The sequence below is a fragment of the Dama dama genome, chromosome 26 (assembly GCF_033118175.1).
Source record: "Dama dama isolate Ldn47 chromosome 26, ASM3311817v1, whole genome shotgun sequence".
In the NCBI taxonomy this organism is placed as follows: domain Eukaryota; kingdom Metazoa; phylum Chordata; class Mammalia; order Artiodactyla; family Cervidae; genus Dama; species Dama dama.
The window spans coordinates 41294394-41312926 of record NC_083706.1 but is presented as its reverse complement, the minus strand read 5'-3'; the positions used below and the strand labels follow the sequence as shown (position 1 = coordinate 41312926).

General features: G+C 50.5%; 2 pseudogenes; both read right to left on the bottom strand.

Moving 5' to 3' along the window:
* Positions 1 to 2493: 2493 nt before the first annotated feature.
* Positions 2494 to 18408, bottom strand: LOC133046982 (UL16-binding protein 3-like; annotated as a pseudogene).
* LOC133047034 (tyrosine-protein kinase RYK-like) lies at positions 10627 to 14267 on the bottom strand (annotated as a pseudogene).
* Positions 18409 to 18533: the final 125 nt, after the last annotated feature.

Below are 18533 nucleotides of genomic sequence, written 5' to 3'. Positions count from 1 at the left end.
GCCGAGCCTTCGCATCTCCCCCCGCACCCCTCTTCGTCCCCACCCCCTCCCGTGGCCCGAGCAAGTGACTCAACCCCGCGACCTCAGGGGTGGTGGCTTCGGGGTGGCGGGAGACGACGGAGCCCTCGGTGGGGAGACCCGCCCTGGGGTCTCACTCGCCGCCCCCTCCTCCCTCCTCACCCGGCTCCCGGGTAGAAAGCCTGTGATCGGAGGGGCGCGGTCCTCGCCTGCGCGCTCCATCCGAGGTCGCAGGTTGAGATGGTCGGTGTTTGAGATCACAAGAGAAGTCCGAAACGGAGATTCCAGCTTGAATCGCTCTCGCCCGACGCCCCGCGCTGCCCCGGCTCGTCCAGAGTTCCGTCGGCTGCGTCCAGTTGGCGACAAAGAGGGGCCCCGGGGCGGGGAACGGACAGCGCCCGGGAGACGCGGGAGCACCCGGGCAGCGGAGCCGCGCGAGCGAGGTCTCAGCCCAGCAGCGCCGTGATGCTCGGGGACCACGCGGTTCTGGCCTCTGGCGAAACTGGAAGGACAGGACTTCGCCTATGCGACTGGAGACTTCTCTCTCTCTCCTTTTTTTGTCCGTACCTGAAAGCGTGTATATGCAAATGACACCACCCAGCCTCTTGATGAAAGTGAAAGAGAGTGAAAAAGTTGGTTTAAAGCTCAACATTCAGAAAACTAAGATCATGGCATCTGGTCCCATCACTTCATGCGAAATAGATGGGGAAACAGCAGAAACGGTGTCAGACTTTATTTTCTTGGGCTCCAAAATCACTGCAGATGGTGATTGCAGCCATGAAATAGAAAGATGCTTACTCCTTGGAAGGAAAGTTATGACCAACTTAGCATATTAAAAAGCAGAGACAGTACTTTGCCAACAAAGATCCATCTAGTCACGGCTATGGTTTTTCCGGTGGTCATGTATGGACGTGAGAGTTGGACTGTGAAGAAAGCTGAGCGCCGAAGAATTGATGCTTTTGAACTGTGGTGTTGGAGAAGACTCTCGCGAGTCCCTTGGACTGCAAGGAGATCCAGCCAGTCCATCCTAAAGGAGATCAGTCCTGGGTGTTCATTGGAAGGACTGAGGCTGAAGCTGAAACTCCAATCCTTTGGCCACCTCATGCGAAGAGTTGACTCATTGGAAAAGACCCTGATGCTGGGAGGGGTTGGGGGCAGGAGGAGAGGGGGATGACAGAGGATGAGATGGCTGGGTGGTATCACCAACTCGATAGACATGAGTTTGAGTAAACTGTTCCTCCCCACCTCTCATTTCTTTCATTTCATTCATTCATTCATTCATCTCACCAATCTTCTCGGAGGTCTGTATCAAGGCTGGGACAAGTCAGAAGGCAAAGGGCACCACCCAGCCTCTCTAGCAACAGTTCCTTGCTGCCCCTCACCCAGAGTTGCCCCCATATTCACCTGGAGCCTCCAGGGTCCCAGGCACACAGGTCTTCCCCAGCCCACGTGCACCCCTCACTTCACACTGCCTCCCACACTGACTCTCTGTTGTGTTTTTGCTTCCATACACAAATGTTGTAAGACGTGTCAGAGTGCCATTTCCTCTGTCGTGGTTCGTAATCACTTTCTAGATCATATGTCCTGGGGCACCGCTGGGTGCTTGTCCTGAGAATGTGTGAAGTCACTATGGCAAAGGGTACTAAGTTGCTTCAGTCATGTCCAACTCTTTGAGGCCCCATGGACTGTAGCCCGCCAGGCTCCTCTGTCCATGGGATTCTCCAGGCAAGAATACTGCAGTGGACTGCCATGTCTTCCTCATGGCAAAGGGACATTTAGCCTATAAATACCAAGAGTTTGTGACGAGTGTCTGAGAGTTCCAGTCTGGGGAAAAGCTGATCTAGCTTTTCCTTAAATCGTTTGTTTCCATGAGAAATCTTGGGCTTCCCAGGTGGTGCTCATGGTGAAGAACCCACCTGCCCATGCAGGAGACCTAAGAGATGTGGGTTCGATCCCAGGGTCAGGAAGATCCCTTGGAGAAGGAAATGGTGACCCAGTCCAGTGTTCTTGCCAGGAGAACCCCATGGACAGAGGAGCCTGGCAGGTTACAGCCCAAAGGATCGAAAAGAGCCGGAAACGACTGAGGTGTCTTAGCACAGGCACACATGAGAAATCTAACACGTTAGGGCATCTGCTATCATTCTCCCTCCATGTTATAATGATCTGATATTTGTATGTATTGTGACGTGAAAACCATAACCGACCAGGTAACAACCATCGCCACACCCATAGTTACAATTTTCTTTTTCCTTTTGCAAAAAACGACTAAGATCTACACTCTTAGCAGTTTTCAAATATGCTGATACAATCCAGTTGTTCCTCGGTGTCTGCTGGGGATTGGTTCCAGAGCCACCTAGGATACCTCAGTCCTCTGATGCCTGGGTCCCATAGCCAGCCCTCTGTATCCATGGGTCCCCATTGGAGAACTCAACCAACTCCAGAATCAACCAATGGCAGATTGGGTAGTACTGCATTTATTGAAAATAATCTGAGTTCAAGTGGACCCACAGAGTTCAAACCAGTGTTGTTCAAGGGTCAACTGTACAGTATTATAAACCATGATATACATTACATCCCCAGGACTTACTTACTTTATAGGTGGAATTTTGTACTTTTGCTGCCTTCACCCCGTCCTCCATCCTCCCCAAGCCCCATCTCTGACAATCATCACCACTCTGTTCCATATTTGAGGCTTTTTAAAAAATTATTTTTAGGTTCCACACAAGTATGATAATATAATATTTGCCTTTGTCTTTCTGGCTTATCTCACTTAGCAAAGTGCCTTCAAGGTCATTCATTGTTGTCACAAACGACAGGATTTCCGTCTGTTGTGTGGAGGAATAATATTCCCTTATGTGAATATGTATATATCTATCTCACTTTTCCTCGACACTCAGCCATTGATGGAGACTTAGATCGCACCATGTCTAGTGCTGCCCTCACTCCAGTTTGTCTGTTGCTCACCCCTTGGGTTCTGCTGTCTCCACCCCACCCCACGTGAGCCCCTCCCAAAGTGAGAGTCTGCTTTGAGTCAAGCCTGATTTTGCTAAATCCCTTTAGCGTCAACAGGCCATAAACCTGGACTTGGTGTGGACTTCTGTCCTTTCCCACAGGCTGTTGGAGGTGAAGAATTATCAGAACTCAACAATGAGCTTGCCTAGTAACTGCTATCACGCAATATGGGGCCCTTTTCCTGGTTAATTAAAAAAAAATTTTTTTAATTGGAAGACAACCTGGAGAATTCCATGAACAGAGGAGCCTGGCAGGCTACAGTCCATGGGGTCAGAAACAGTCAGACAGGACTGAGTGACTAACACACACACACACAACTGCTTTACAACGGTTGGTTTCTCTGTGCGACAATGCAAGTCAGCCGTAAGTGTCTGTATATATAAATAAGAATATACATACTATAAGTATACATACAACCCCTCCCTCCTGAACCCCCCTCCCACGCTGTCCTGGTTCTTTTTCTCTGTTACCTTGACAAGGCTGAGGGATGCCCTTAGAGCTGGTAACACATGATTTCTGGATTTGTCTGTGAGGGGGTTTCTGCCAGACATTAGCAAGAGAATGTTCACAGAGAGAGCATGAGAGTGGTTTTATATGAAGTTGTACTTTAAAAGTAAAGTAAAAAGCAAAGTGAAGTCGCTCAGTAGTGTCCAACTCTTAGAGACCCCACGGACTGTAGCTTAACAGGCTCCTCCGTCCACGGGATTTTCCAGGCAAGTGTACTGGAGTGGATTGCAATTTCCTTCTCCAGAGGATCTTCCCAACCCAGGGATCAAACCCACGTTTCCTGCATTGTAGGCAGATGCTTTACCATCTGAGTCACCAGGGAAGTCCAGGGAAGTTGTACTTTAGGTGTATTCATAGGAAGCGGGTACTCAGGGCTTCCTATTCGTCCATCTTGTTCCTGTTTTTGTGCGATCAACGATCTTCGATGTTCTTATTGGAATTGTTCTGTGGGCCAGGACCTCTGCCCACATGAGATGGCAAATGTAATGCATAAATGCTGTGTGTTCTGACTGCTCCACTGACCTTCCCTTCCCTCATCTCTCTCTGTGTCCTCAGACCTCTTGAGTTCCTGAGACACACAATACTGAAATGAGGCCAAAAATAACTTTACAGTGGCCTCAAAGTGTCCTAGTGAAAGGAAGAATCACATGGCTCTCACTTTAAATCCAAGACATGGCGAAAGCCAGGACAAGCCAGAAGACAGGACATTTGCATTAGTTAATCAAGTTGTGAATGCAAAGGAAAAGGTCTTAAATGAAATCAAAAGTGCTCCTCTAGTGAACACATGCCTGATAAGAAAGCAAAACTTACCACCAAGGGAAAATGGTAAAATTGGTGGGAAAAAGGATCCTGAGTAGGATGTTCAAAAGATGTGGTAACAGACATGATATGGTACACCTGTGTCACTGTGACTGGGCACCAACTTTGGGATTCCTAGGGTCTGGACTCCTGAGGTCTGAAGTGAACAGCATTCTCTGCCATCTCATTTTATGAACAACAAATTATGTGTCAGTAAACCGACAGCTTTTAAAATAAAATAAAATCAGTTCCAATCACCAAGAAGATAATTGGTGAATAATTTCTGAAGTTAGAAAACTACATTCCAAGGGAGAAATAGCTTCAGGACCTGTATAACTTTGAGCCAGCCTTGTGTGAAATTGTCAAACTGAAACGGTCCCAGGATCTTCCAATGGTAGTTGATTAGCCACACCAGCAGGATCGTGCAGTAATGGATTCATCGCTGAATGAGGCAGAGTGCCCACTGAGACAGAATGGGACCAATTCTACAAAGATAAACCACAGTCTTTTCATCACGTGCTGTGTGTGCTTAGTCTGTCAGCCATGTCCAGCTCTTCGTGACCCTGTGGACTGCAGCCCGCCAGGCTCCCCTGTCCACGGGGATTCTCCAGGCAAGATACTGGAGTGTTGCCATGCCCTCCTCCAGGGTATCTTCCCAATCCAGTGATCAACCTAGGTCTTCTGAACTGTAGGTGAATTCTTTATCATCTCAGCCACCAGGGAAGCACTTTTTTCATTATACTCACTCTCAAAACATAATATGAAACAAAAATGATTCATTATCTCTATTAAAACATTTCTATAAAAAAATATGCAAATTATGCAAACAGCAGGAGATCAAAGGCAGCCAAGCAAAGACAGTCCTGAGGCCAACAGAGCACATTCAGGGGCTTCATGGGAGCACCGTCTCCTGCAGAAAAGAAAGAGGCCTTGGTCCAGGGGGCTGAGGAATCCTGTCACTTTCCTGGGGTTGCCCCTCCCCAGCCCCCCTCCAGCCCCATCCTCACTGAGGGGCTCCTATGTCCCCCACTCCCACCCCCACCCCAGGCCCACAGCTTTTGTCCCCTCCTCCTTCCTTCCTGCATCACAGAGTCACCCCAGGCCCTGACTACCCCCTGCTCAGGCTCAGGACTGGAGCCAGTGAGCAATCAATCTGCTCCCTTCACTCAGGTCCAGATCCTCCCCGAGGGGGGCCTAAAGGACCAGGGAGCAGGTCCCTAGAGGAGAGGCCTTGCTTCCTGACAGCCTTGGGGGGCTGCAGGCAAACCTCCTCCCTTCCCTCCCCTCCAGCCTCTGAGCCAGCAGCACACACAGCTCTCAGGACCAAGGGCCCTGCCCCCCATCTCTTCCTGGTCCCGCCCAGCTGGGCGCCTCCACCCAAGCTCAGGCCCACCATCCCCAGGCACCTCTGCTCAAGGCAGGGCCGCTCAGTGATGGAGGCTCTGGGTCCCCAGGAGGCTGGTGACGGGCAGGCCACAGGCTGAGTCAGAACTGCTGCTGCTCCAGGAGCACAGGCCTGGCCTCGCCCCTTCCCACAGTCTCTCCTGTGGGGCTCCTGCCTTGCCTGCTTGGCCCAAGCCACTTCCTGTGAGAACAGGCCTTTGGAGTTGGGTCTGCAAAGGCCTTCCCACCCCTTCCTCCTGGGCTGAGAGCCCGGCCCCTCTCATCTTGGCCCCTGGGTGGGTCCCCTCCCCGCTGACACGTCATGTGGAGCCCCCATGCTGCTCTCAGCCCCGGGAGTCCTGCCCTCGCCCTGAGCGCCTGTTGTTCTCACAGCACCCACCCTGGGCCCTGCCAGCCAGCGGTCTGTGCTCAGTCAGGGGATGTGGCTAAACCCTTTCAGCATCAATAGGCCCTCAGACTAGTGCGGGCCCCTCCCTTTTCACAATGTCTGCTGACAGTAGGGACCTCTCAGAACTAAGGGCTGAGCTTCTCTGAGTTCTGCTCTCAGGTGATACGGGGTCTTATTCACCTGCTCATTTCCAGGATGAAGAGGTTCAGTGAGGGGCAGCGGTTGGCTGGGATTCAACTTCCCCCTCCTCACACCAGGCCCTGTGCCCCTGCCCTCCCTCTGGATTCTGACCTCAGTACCTGTTCTTGTAAAGGATCCAGGCTAGGATGCTCATGCCACAACTGGCGAGAACCCCAGCAGCGATCCCTGTGATGAGATTGATGGCTGGGGCCATGGTGTGCACTGTAGGGGGGGTCCGTGGTCCGTGATGCTGCAAGGAGAGTAAGCATGAAGCCCTTGTCCAGACCCCAAACTCGGCAGATGCCTCCTCAGCCACCCTGACCCAGGTACCCCTACTGTGCAGACAGTGTACACCCATCGCATGGAGGCCCCAGTGATAGATCCTCAGGCGAGATGGGGGAAGGGAGGAGCCCAGTCCTCATGGGCTAATGGGGGAGCGAGGTTTCCAACACAGCCACTCAGTCCTGCTGTGACACAGAGACGGTGACGTGAGGATGGAGTCCTCAGGAGCTGACAGCAGAGGTGGTATTGACAGATTTCCAGAAGGAGGACTGGTGACATTTAAAAGAAGATTCTGGAAAGAGGGTACAGTGAGAAATAAATCCCAGAAATCAAAAAGATGTCTACAGGTTCGGAATCAGGAAAAACTCATGTTCAGTCGCAGAAAGGCCTGTGCTGTGAGGAGAGACGTCAGGAGCGGGAAGAGGAAGGAGGATGACAGAGCATCCCCGGGTCATTGTTCTCCCAGGACAACTCACCTCTGGTGGATCACTTCCTCAAACACACACACAGAGGGGTGGGTCCATGTCACCATGAGGGGACTGTCACTTTCTCCTCCCTTCTCACTTACCCGAGGTCTTCAGCATTTTCTCCCAGCACACCATGAAAGCCTGAATCCAGGACCCACAGTCTCCCATGGAGACCTTCTTCAGGAACTCGGTCACAGCTCTGTCATTCTCCCACTTCTCTTTCATCCATCTGCCTCCAGGGTGATCCACTCTCCAGTGTCCATTCTCCGAATCAAAGTGGAGGCTCATTTGTCCATTCAAGCCAAACTGCCAGGATCCACTGATGTGTCTGTCATCCTCACAGCGACATGTCATCCTGGCCTGCACGGTGAGAGGGTCTGCTCCCACCATGGGAAAGAAAGAGCTCAGCCTCTGGGCTTGACAGATTCTTTGCCCCACCTGGGTCCACCTCCCCTGGGTCCACATCCCCTGGGCCCAGCTGATCTGGCCCTGGTCTCTCATGCAACACTTGCACTTTCCACTGGATGACTAGGGAAGGACCAATATCCAACTGCATTTTAAGCCCCCATCTGCTCCTCCTGTACTTGGACTTTCTAACTTACCCGTGACCGTGGGTTTCTCCAGTGTAAAGTCACGCAGTCGGTCCCTGATGTCTCTGAGTGTTTCAGTCTGTGTTTCCCAGGCCTTTATGGTTTTCACTTCTTCTCCCAATGGACTTGTGAATATGATCTTAGCATGACCACAATCATAGGCAAGAAAAACCTCTCCGTCCACCTGGCCTTGAACCTCACACCACGGTTGTCCAGGTCTGGGCTGAGGATCAATGGTGAAGTTATAGGACAGAGAGTGAGTGTCTGTGAAGGCAAACCGCAGAGAGGGTGAGGGTGGGAGAAGAAGACCTGTAGGCCTCCTCCCTCAGGTCTGTGACAGCAGAGGAAGGCTGCGGGCTGGGCTGACAGAGCAGGACTCCGGCATGCCCCCCACCCCTCACCAGGCACGACTGAGGAAGATGATGAAGCCTCAGGCAGGCAAGAAACCACACAGCCCTGGAGACGCCCCTTTTCCACTCTGCTCACAAGCTCCGCACGTGGCACTAACCAACACATAAATTTCCCAGGGATGGGCCAGGCTGGTTCAGAAGGAAAGGCCCAAACCCAAAGGATGTCAGGTTCTCTGTGAGTGTCCTGTGGGAGATGCAGAGGGTAAGGGGGCTATTCCTGAGGAAGCGGATCACAGCCAGTGGGGGTGGCGGTGGGGAGGATGAGCACAGAACCCAAAGCTGGAGAAGGGAGAGTTTATAATTACGGTCACTGGGCTTAGCAAGCCCGGGGAGACGTGGTGATCTCCCACTAGGATCGGTCTTGGAAGCCTGGAGAAAGACCTGGCCCACATGGAATGAAAGAGAAAGTCCAGAACTTCCGAGGCAGGTGGTAGAGGAGGGGATCCAAGGCTCAGAGAAGTGAATCTGCCAGGGTGGACACAGTGTGAAAGGGCAGGAGTGTGTGCAGTCCACCAGCTCCACGGGAAAGCCTGATGGATTCTATGGAGCCTGAGAGGAAAGCGTGGATGAGAAGCATCTTCAATAGCTCCAAGATGACTTTTGCAGAAGATCAGGGATGGTGGTAGGAGTAGAGTTCCTGTGGGCTTCCATCACGAACATGGATGGAAGTTGTGGAAAAATCAGATTCCAGGTGGGGGTGCTCTAGGTCAGCAGAAAAGAGGTACAGGGGTCAAAGTGATTAGAGTCTCAGTGCCAGCCAGGGCCTGACTGTAAAGAATATGATGCTGCCTCATAGCACAGGGCGATACTAAAGGCAAACAGATGGGCAGGACGCTAGATACAAACTGTACCATTGAAAGAATTAAAGAGAGACAGAACACAAGGCTGGATGCTCAGGAAGCCAAAAGCATCCATTCCTACCAAATTTCTGATCCAGGCACATTTTCTGGTTCTGAGTCACTTCTCAGAAGGTATCGTCAGAGAAAGAAACCATGTTCTAAAGAGGAGGGCCCTTTCATCACCACATCCAGTGCAAAAGTCCTTCAATTCTTTCCCAAAGAGCCACATGGTTATTTACTGGGATAAGTGAACCCGCAGAAGCAGAAACTACTCTCACATTCACATTGCACCTAGTGGTTCTAATATCATGCACAGGAACCATAGCATCATCATGTTCCCCCAGTTGTTGAGGAGATGCTCAGAGGACCAAGCCATCAAATGAGAGCAGTCCCAGTTCTGCTTACAGTGGTTATCATCAGGTCCACAGACCACAGAGCGGTAATTTCACATGCTCTGAACCTGTGACATTCATAGAGACCTGAAATTAATGCTAGTAAATTAACGTGGGGTGAAGGCTACCGTATTGGTGAATTCCAGATTCAGACTTCAGACCCTACCTCCACATCCCCCAATGGTACGTGTACACAATATCCTAGAGGAAATACAGAGACAAGTGCCAATCTACAACCTCTCAAGGGCTGCAGCCTATCCTATCCTATCTCCATTTAACACCACTTGGCCTTAGGTTTCCTGTAATGGTACAGAAGACATATTTTAGGCTTCGCAGACCCGAGGTCTCTGCTGCAATCTGCTGTCCCAGCACAAAAGCAGTCACAGTTGGTGAACGATGAGCATGGCTGGAGCTGCTTCCTGGGCAGATGACCCAGCAGAAATCGTGACATCAGAGGTGTCTGTGGTCAGAAAGGTGCTACAAGCCATTTTCTACTTGAAGGCTCACAACACAGGCCCTGAGTGTTGCAGTGGAGAAAGTCACACCATTTAAACGTGGCTCCTGGTGTGGTCCTGGGGCCTGGCAGAGATGAGGCCTCTGGTCATGGAATGGAGTTGCCCACCATGATGTGGGCTCATCAACCCCTAATCATTAGTTCAGCTAGGCCAGCCGTCATAGGATAGAAGTGGTTGTGTGTTTTGGCATAAGCAGGGCCACAGGGAACAACAAGACCCAGCAGCAGCTGGCCTGGATGTGACACTAGAGCTGTTATGTGGCCACTATCCTCTGCTCAGTCCTGTGGCTTCCCCTAGGGCACTTTGGAACAAAGAGCTACTCTGCAGCAAATGAGGGGGTGGACAGTAGCCCATAACTGCTGGATGGTTTTTATCTTCCTAAGAAAAAGTACTGCATGTTGAAGACGAACCACCTCCAAAACTATTGAAAGAAACCAAAACTTTAAAGGTGAATCAACTGCATTACCTTGTAGAATTGAGACAATAAAAATCAGTTGGTAATATGATTGTTAGTCCAAATACGTGTGTTAAAACAATTTTAAAATCTATTTATTTTGTAAGAACATACCTGTACCTCTAAGGGAACTACATGTAAAAGATTTACACAAACATTTTCATTTCAACCTAATGAAAGTGAGATTGAGAAAGTATTCCACATCAGTAAGTCTGTCTTAGAAAGTTCAGATGTTAAAGAACTCCTAAAGCTCGGTGCTCTGAAAGACGAATTTGCTGCTCTGATGCTGGGTGATGTACTTGACTGGCTGGCTCCAAGTGGGCCTCGAAAGGCACCTTCCTCCTGACGCTGGGGGACTGTGAGAGGAGCTTCAGACACCGGCCCCCAGGGCTGCACGGACCTCTGTGAGACACCGGGCCCTTTGCTGGAACTGCACCTCTCCTCTGCATCGAAGGCCCAGCACAAGCCATCACATAAATGGTTCATCAGGGCAGTTGATAGGCGGGGCTATTTGGTAACCCTCTTTCAGGTACTCGGCCACATCAAATGGGTAGATGTCCATTGAAGGGCGTTTGGTCAGAGTTATAAACATGTGGGCTCTTTAGTAGCAGCATGCTGACTTCTTAGTTGTGGCATGCAGGATCCAGTTCCCCCACCAGGGATCGAACCCAGGCCCCTGCATTGGGAGTGTGGAGTCTTAGCCACTGGATCACCAGGGAAGGCTGGAGAACTCATTAATAACCAGACTTTCAAAAGCCATCCATATCTCGTGTTTTTGTTGTTCCCCAGACAGTGAGAGTCCATGGGGGGACAAGACTCTGGAGAGGGAGTGGCTTTGCTCTTAACTTGAAGTTGTTCAATGACAGAGCTCCTAGCTGCCAGGTCTTTGTGGAGGACTTCTTTCTGACCAGGTAGCTCATTCCACAGGCAATCTGAACAGCCATGTGAACCAGCTTTTATTGAGAAGTTGCCTGTGGACTGTTGGCCTCTACATATTTGCGCTGTCATAAAAACAATTTAAGGTACCCCCAGTTAAAGTAAGGCAATCCACCATGGGCTTTTCCCCTTCTTCTGTTCACACGTGGGTAATAGGAATATTTCCGTGATGAAGATCTCCTAGCTTACAACTTTCAGGGAGTATCGTTGTCACCTGAATTTCAGAAGCTTGATCTCTGTTTTTACAAATGCTTGTTGCTCTTTATCTGGATCTTTTTCATCTACATAACCCCCATGGAAAGTACACGAAAAGATACTTCTTAGAATATATCTTTTGAGTTCCTCTCCCTGGATAGATACTTTGATATCATCCACCTTAGCTTTGGCCTCCAAAAGAGTGAGACTTCTCAAGTCCTACTCCTCCTCCCACAAGGGAGGATAACGGGAGATGGGGGCTGTATTGTTGGGTGTGTTGCCTCTCACATACTGAGGCATCTGGGAAGGACTGGGACTGAGACAGACCTTGGGAACTACTGCTGGCACTGATGCTATCTTCCAGTTCAATCCTTCTCACATTATGAAGATGCAAATCAGCTAATACTAGTACTACAAGAAATATAAGTGGACAGCAAATCCCTAGGCTGATACAAAACGCACGTGTAGACACTACTGGAGCTGCATGTACAGGGTCATAAATGGGTTCCTCTGATGGTCGTTTTGTCCAAGGCTGAAGTTTTCCTTCCTCAATTTCTGGATGGCAACTTTTCCTTCGTTTCAACTCTAAGACTTTGAAGCTTTTTGAAGTTACTATCAAGTTGAGCTGCATTTAGTGTCATTCCTTCAGAATCTACTTTGCCAGGACGGGACAGCTCGAGCCCAAACACTGATACAGTTCGTTGGAGTTCTGGCGGCAGGGGGGACCGGGGTGGCAGGCAGCCTAGTGGACCCGAGCTGTACCAGCGGCAGCCTTCAGGATCCCCATCCCAGGGAGAGGGCCCTGCACATCCATCCTGCTGTGAGCACCTGCCTCCACCACCCAGGAGAAGCTAGGCCACCTAATACCACCCACCCAGCCCGAGCCCTTGAAAGCGGAATAGCTCCTACCCCGGCCACCCTGCTGGGATTAAGTGATCCGTGATAAAGACCGCTGGTCCTTCAAGGGCCCAGAGCAGTAGGAAAGGGACGTACTTTCTTCAGCAGTAGGAAGAAGGGACCAGAGAGCAGTAGGGAAGGAACCTAGTTCAGTTCATCAATAGTAGGAAGGGACCAGAAGGGGCTCTGTGTGCAGATCATCAATTCAGTTCAGTTGCTCAGTCGTGTCTCTTTGCAAAGCAAAGAAGCACATGCACGCGAGGCCTCTCTGTCCACTGCCAGCTCCCAGAGTCCACCCAAACCCATGTTCTTTGTGTCGGTGATGCCATTGAACCATCTCATCCTCTGTCGTCCCCTTCTCCTCCTGCCCTCAATCTTTCTCAGCATCAGGGTCTTCTCAAATGATTCACCTCTTCACATCAGGTGCCCAAAATATTGGAGTTTCAGCTTCAACATCGGTCCTTCAAATGAAAACCCAGGACTGGTCTCCTTTAGGATGGACTGGTTGGGTCTCCTTGCAGTCCAAGGGACTCTCCAGAGTCTTCTCCAACACCACAGTTCAAAAGTATCAATTCTTCCACCCTCAGCTTTCTTTATAGTCCAACTCTCACATCCATACCCGACCACTGGAAAAACCATAGCTTTGACAAGAGGGACCTTTTGTGACAAAGTAATGTCTCTGCTTTTTAATATGCTGTCTCGGTTGGTCATAACTTTCCTTCTAAGGAGTAAGCATCTTTTAATTTCATGGCTGCAATCACCATCTCAGTGATTTTGGAGCCCAGAAATATAAACTCAGCCACAGTTTCCATTGTTTCCCCATCTATTTCCCATGAAGTGATGGGACCGGATGCCAAGATCTTAGTTTTCTGAATGTTGAGTTTTAAGCCAACTTTTTCCCTCTCCTCTTTCACTTTCATCAAGAGGCTCTTTAGCTGTTCTTCACTTTCTGCCATAAGGGTGGTGTCATTGGCATATCTGAGGTTATTGATATTTCTCCCAGAAATCTTGATTCCAGCTTGTGCTTCCTCCAGCCCAGCGTTTCTCATGAGGTACTCTGCATATAAGTTAAATAAGCAGGGTGACAATTCACAGCCTTGATGGACTCTTTTTCCTATTTGGAACCAGTATGTTGTTCCATGTCCAGTTCTAACTGTTGCTTCCTGACCTGCATACAGGTTTCTCAAGAGGCAGGTCAGGTGGTCAGGTATTCCCATCTCTTTCACAATTTTCTACAGTTTATTGTGATCCACAGAGTCAAAGGCTTTGGCATAGTCAATAAAGCAGAAATCGATGCTTGTCTGGAACTCTCTTGCTTTTTTGATGATGCAGTGGATATTGGCAATTTGATCTCTGGTTCCTCTGCCTTTTCTAAAAGCAGCTTGAACATCTGAAGTTCAGGGTTCACGTAGTGCTAAAGCCTGGCGCAGGAGCGCTGTGGCTGCGATGGCACAGAAGGGCAGATAGTCTTCTGGTTGGCTCTAGACTTGTGGTTTTCCGGGCTTGGCTTGTGGTTTTCTGGGCGGCTGTGGGTCCCTTCCCCGGACTCCAGGACTCCCACTTCCCAGGGGCCGGGTTGAGCCCTGTGGGGCCTCAACAGCATTTCCTGTAGCGTCCCGGCCCCCTCTTTTCCTAGTGTCACCTCCCAAACTCCCTGCATTACTGCCTCACTAAGGCACCCCTGTTCTGGTCCGGAGCTCCCGCAAGGAGCCCGGGGGAGTCACCGAGGAGTAAAGGACCCTGGGAAGGGAAAGAGAAGAGAGGGGCGGCGCCACCCCGCAAGAAGTTTCGAGAACCCCGGCGCACACCACCACCCCTGTTCAGGTCGTAACTCACCCAACTTCCCCGCGCCCCCGCCCAGCAGTTTCCTCCCTGAAACTCACTGCCCGGCGTCCCGCTGAACCAGACAATGAGAAGCAAGTCCAGGAAGCCAAGACGGGTCTCGGGGCCACCCATATCTCCCTTTGCCACCTGGATCTCCATTTTGCAGGAGTGGAGGATGCCAGGTCAGAGGAGCGGATCCTTTCTGGGGAGGCACAGACTGCACTTCTGGGGCGCCGGCTTTGCTCCGCGGGGATGCCCCGCCCCACCCAAGGCCGGAGGCTCAGTCATTAACCTGAGGCTTCCCCAGACTGCTAGCTCTGGGCCGGGGGTGTTGCCACTTCCTCATCTTCCCACTTCTTGGAGGCGTTTCGTGGGCTGATAGCCAGAATCTTTCTAGTTAGATCATTTTGTCAGTTTGGTCTCCCTAATTAATAGAAATTGATCAGAGGTCAGGGAAGAATTTCTGGCAAGAAGCTCATGGAGGGGAGAGCTCAGGGCCTCCTCCTTCCCCATCCTGAGCTTGCCTGGGATGATCTTTGACCTTGTCACTGTACTGAGTTTACTCAGGGTTCTCCACACCATCTTATGAAAACCTGAAGGAGCTTTTCAGCCAGCCCAGTTACTGTTTCCGGTGCCAGTTCAGGTGGCAAACTTAACTGATAAACGTCGTCTGTGTCCTGACCCTTCCACTGACCTGCCCTTCTCTCATCTCTCTCTCTCTCCTCTGGCTTCCTGAGTCCCAGAGACAGAGCAGTATTGAAATTAGGCCAGTGCATCACTCTGCAAGTTTGCTTCGGTCCCATTTATTTTTCCTTCAAAATTTCCATGCCAGTGTATTTTGAAGAAGGATTCTGTGTAATTCTACAGCTTGTTTGCCCCTCCTTTTTTTTTTTTTTTGTATAATTGTACAGACTTTGAAAATTACATAGGTTATAATGATCCAGTATTATTTGTCATTCAAACAAAACAAAACAAAAAACCCAACTTCTTCTTCCTCTCAGCACCATCCAACGGGAATTAAAGTTCCTGAAAGAAGGCCAATTCAAGATGGCTTCTACTCTGGTAGAAACAGAAAACAAAAAGATGAGAAAAAACAATAAAGAAATGGGTCCTCATCAAACTTATACACTTTTGCACAGCAAAGGAAACCATAGACAAAACAAAAGGCAAACTACAGACTGGGAGAAAAGATTTGCAAATGATGCAGCTGACAAGGGCTTAATTTCCAAAATATATGAAAAGTTCTTGCAACTCAATAATAAAAACAGGGAACCCAATCAAAGAATGGGCAGAAGATCTAAAGAGACATTTCTCCAAAGAAGTCATACACATGGCCAATAGGCATGTGAAAAGATGCTCAATATCAATATTTATTATTTTTAATAAATTAATTAAAAACTGTTATTTTATCTAGGGTGATCCTAGAGGCAAACAGATGAGCAGTGAGCCCTATTAAAAAGTGCACAGTTGAAAGGAAAAATTATAAAAAAAAAAAAAACAGAGACAAACACAAGGCTGGATGTTCAGGAAGCTGAATGCAGACGTCCCAACAAAATGTCCAGATCACTGGCACGCTGTCCAGCACGGAGTCGGGCCTTGCCTTCAGAATCCACGACTAGAGACAGAGACGCCAGGCAGCAGCGAGGAGGGCCTCTCCTCACCACAGCGAGTGCACGAGTCCGTCTGGCCTTTGGAAGCCACGTGGTCAGTGAGTGGGGAAAGTGGACACTGGGCAGAGAGGCCACGCCCACATCCACAAGGACCTAGAGTGGGGCTGACATCGTGTCCAGCAATCTGAAACATCACCACGGCCGCCTGTTATTACTGTGGTGCCTGAGATCTGTGGTTAGGAATACACGTCTGTGCCACGTGCTGCCCACAGGAGTGCCACCCATCCACTGATCCTCAGAGTGCTCATTTCACATCCGTTGCATTTGCATTATGAATGAAAAATCTTCACAGTTAGTAAATTACTGTGAGGGCTACCATAGAAGCGATTTCCAAGTTCACACTTCTGACACTGACCTTCATCCCCCAATAGTATGTGTAAACACAATATAATATCCTGGAGAAAGTGACAGAGTAACAACCTACAACCTCTCCAGGGCTGCAGGAGTGTCATCCTTATCCCTATCTCCATTTAATTCCCAGTGTGGCCCATAGATGTCTATAATTGTACGTATGAAATATTTCAGGCTCTGCAGACCATAGTTTTCTGTTACAACTGCTGTCCTAGCACAAAAGCAGTCACAGACGATTGGTGAACGATGACCTGCTTCTTGGGCAGATGACCCAGCAGAACCTGTGATGTCAGAGGTTTCTGTGTTCGGAAAGGTACTATGTGCCGAATATGGCATTTTACTTGGAGGGTCACAACACAGACCCTTTATGTCCTGAAGCAAGGCCAAACGATGTGCAGTGGGGAATACTACACCATTTAAATGTGACTCCTGCTATGGTCCTGGGGCTGGTAGAGATGAGGCCTCTGGTCCTGGAATGTCAAAGTTGTCCATCATGATCTGGGCTCATCAACCCTTAACATTAGTTCAGATGGACCAACCATCAGAGGATAGAATTGATCATGTGGTTTGGCATAAGCAGGGCCACAGGGAACAAATAAGATGTACCTGTGGGTGGCCTAGGCCTGACATCAGAATGGTTGTAGGACCACTGTTCTCCAGGGCCTGCCCCCATGGCTTGGCAGTAAGGAATCTGCCTGCAATGTAGGAGCTGGAGTAGATGTGGGATCTATGCCTGGGTGAGAGAAGATCCCATGGAGGAGGGCATGGCAACCCACTCTGGTGTTCTGGAGAATCTCTTGGACAGAGGACCCTGGTGGGCTATAGTCCATTGGGTTGCAAAGAGTTGGACATGACTGAAGTGACTTAGCATGCACACACTAGTCTCTGCTCATGCCTGAGACTTCAGGTACTGTACCCTATATCTCCATGGACCAAGGAAGACACTCTAGAGCAGAGGGGGTCAGGGGACATTAGCCCATATCTGCTGGACCCACACTCCTTTCACATTCATGCCAACCAGAACCTACAAGACAGGACAGAGTAAGTTTCTGGTTCATAAACAGGAAGCTAAGGCACCCCTTGGATGAATCCCTAGGGGATGAATCATCTATCACTGTGGTGTGACCCAGGGCAGCCACTCGGTTCTTTTGGTTTTTTCAGGTCGTCTCTGCCTGCTCTTCTAGCACAAATGTGAAGATGTATTAACCATACAGACACTAAATGGCTTGTGGAGACTGACAGATTTACTCTCTGTCTTTTGAAGAAAAGATTCTCCAACTCCTGTCCTTTTTTTTTCTTTCCAACTCCTGTCTTAAATAATGGCTATTATAGACTGCTGTGTCCATGGTGTTACGGAATATGAATGTGGGACGAAAGGGTAGAAGTGGGGGTGCCACACACTTTGGGAAACTCTTTTCCTAGCTCTCCTGCTTTATGTCCTGGGGGCCAGGCTGGGAGGCTTCTGCTGGGGTGAATTCTCAGGCAAGAGGATAGGGTGGCAGTTGACAGAGGCCATGCTTAGGGTCCCTTCACAGATGGGAAGTTGTTGGAGGCCCTGAGGTTCTTGGGATGTGGAGGGATAGGGAAAGAATAGTGTTGTAACCAAGCAGGACTCTAAGGAGGCTTCCTAGGACAGACTCCACCCATCTCCCCGCCCCTCCCTCCTGCGCTGCGCGCCCACTCCCCGCCCACGTGGCGGACTCCACCTAGACCCTTGCCCATCTCCCGCTCCCACCCTCCGCCCGACGCAACTGGTCAGACTGCACCCAGCCTTCCCCTGCACCCCGTGGGTTCGGTCCCTCGGGAGCGGCCGCCACCTGTCCTGCACGGACTCCAACGGATCCGAATTCCCGAGGGGCGGCCCGGGGATTGCAGCAGCACTTCTTGCGGCCGCCCTGGCTCCCACTTCTCCCTGCTTCCCCTCCCTTCCTGCTGGGATTCCTTTTTCACCCAGATCGTGTCTTTTACACACGGGGATTGGGGGGGCCGGGGGAAGGCAACCAGCCCGGGAGTGGGGGCGGAGGAGCAGGAGCGCAGCGGGAAAGGAGCGCGCGGAGTCTGAAAGCAGGAGGCGGCCCGGCGCGGGTTCCCGAACCCGGCGGACACCCGCATCCGTCTCGGGGTCTTAAGGCCCCGTGTCCGCTCCCCGCAGGTTAATCCGCGAACTCACCGCCTCGCGCCGGGCAGAACCAGAGAGACCCGAGTAGAAGCAGGGCCGCCAAACTAAGACGCGCTTCGGAGTCAGTGGTCGCGGCCATCACCACGTGGAAGGTCTTTGATCTGACTTCGCTGGGGGAGCGGAGCTATTTATATGAGAGCCCGCCCCGCCCTTCCGTCCATTCCCACCACTTCCCCGCCGGGTCACCCCGCCCCCTTCCTCCTCAGGTGACGCCCGGACAGTCCC